The following is a 1,658-nucleotide window of genomic DNA, read 5'->3' as shown; positions in this document are numbered from 1 at the left end:
GTCATTTTGTAGTGCTTTTTTTTCTTGGTGCTGATGTTTTCTTTGTTTTTCTTACTCTCCTGTACTGAATTCCTTTTGTTTGTGGATTTTTTTTCGTTTCTTTTGTTTTTCTGAGAGTTTATGTTTTTCCTCTTTATTTTTATGAGTAGATTTGTTAACTTTCTTTGTGGTTACTGTGAAATTTACCCTCTCTTTCTAAGTTTGAAGCAGTCTATTATTACTTGGTATCACCTTGCCTTCTTCTCCATTAGAAGGTTATATACCTACACCGTTTATTTCCTGTTTTACTGTTCTGTTGTTTTTGCCATTTACAGATTAACTGCTCTGATTCCCTGTTGTATTTCTTTTGGTTTTGGATAGTCCTTGAGAGTTCCTTTCCTAGATTGGTATCTGGCTTGTATGATCCTGTGTCCTAGATTCAGCCTGTGAGCTGAAGTTATTTGTTCTCAGATCGAAGGACTCCCTTTAATAATTCTTGTAAGTTTGGTTTGGTTTTTACATAGTCCCTTAATTTCTGTTTATCTGGAAATGTTCTAATTTCACCATCATATTTGAGTAAGAGTTTTGCAGGATATATTATTCTTGGCTGGCAGTTTTTTTCTTTCAAGGTTTTATATATGTCATCTCATTGCCTTCTTGCCTGCAAGGTGTCTGCCAAATAATCCGAGCTTAGTCTTATTGTTTCTCCTCTGTCTGTGACTTCTTGTTTTTCACGAGCTGCTTTCGGTATTCTTTGTTTGTCTTTGGTTTTGGTGAGTGTGAGTATGATATGCCTTGGTGATTTTCTTTTGGGGTCTGCCCTATATGGGGCTCATTGAGTTTGTTGGATGGCCAGGTTTTCATCCTTCATGATATTGCAAAAGTTTTCTGTCAGCAATTCTTCAGTGATCTTCTTTGTTTTCTGTTTTCTCCCCCTGTTCTGAAACTCTGATCACTCACAAATTTTTGCTTTTGATTGTATCCCACGTAATTCTCAGGGTCTCTTCATTTTTCTTTGTTCTTTTTTCTGAGTTTTCCTCAAACAGAGTTGTACCCAAGTGTTTGTCTTCAAGTTCGCTGATCCCGTCTTCCACCATTTCAAATCTGCTCCTCAGCCCTTCTATAACAGTGTCCATTTCTGAAATCTTGTTGTTTATCTTTTGGATTTCTAATTGTTGTTTTTGTATGATTTCTAGTTGTGAATTTATTTTGGCATTTTGTTCCTGCACTATTTTCCTAAATTTTTCCATTTTTTTTGTCTGTATCTTCCATGAATTTAGCTGTTTTTTCCTCATTTTTGTCTGTTTTCTTCTTCAACTCTTGCATAATTCTGAGTATTAGAGATTTGAATTCCCTGTCAGGTAATTCTAGTGCCTTTTCTTCTACTGGAAGGTCATCTGGTGTTTTATTTTGGATGCCTACTGGAACCATCTTGTCCTATTTTTGTAAATGTTTTGATATTATCTGCTGTCTTCGGGGCATTCAGTATAGTTATTTCTCTCATTTATTTATTGTAGATTTGTTTGTTTCATCCTTTTTTTTTGTTTTATTTGGCTATGTCTTAGCAGGTGGGCTGTGTGTTCTTTGTTATTTGCTTGTCTGTGGGCATGATAATTTTCATCTCCTTCTCCAATTGGCAGGGTCAGTCGCTCAGATATGGTACAGCAGGACAGGTCTAG

Source organism: Trichechus manatus, unplaced genomic scaffold (genome assembly GCF_000243295.1).
Source record: "Trichechus manatus latirostris isolate Lorelei unplaced genomic scaffold, TriManLat1.0 scaffold00180, whole genome shotgun sequence".
NCBI lineage: Eukaryota > Metazoa > Chordata > Mammalia > Sirenia > Trichechidae > Trichechus > Trichechus manatus.
Note: the sequence above shows the minus strand (reverse complement) of the source record.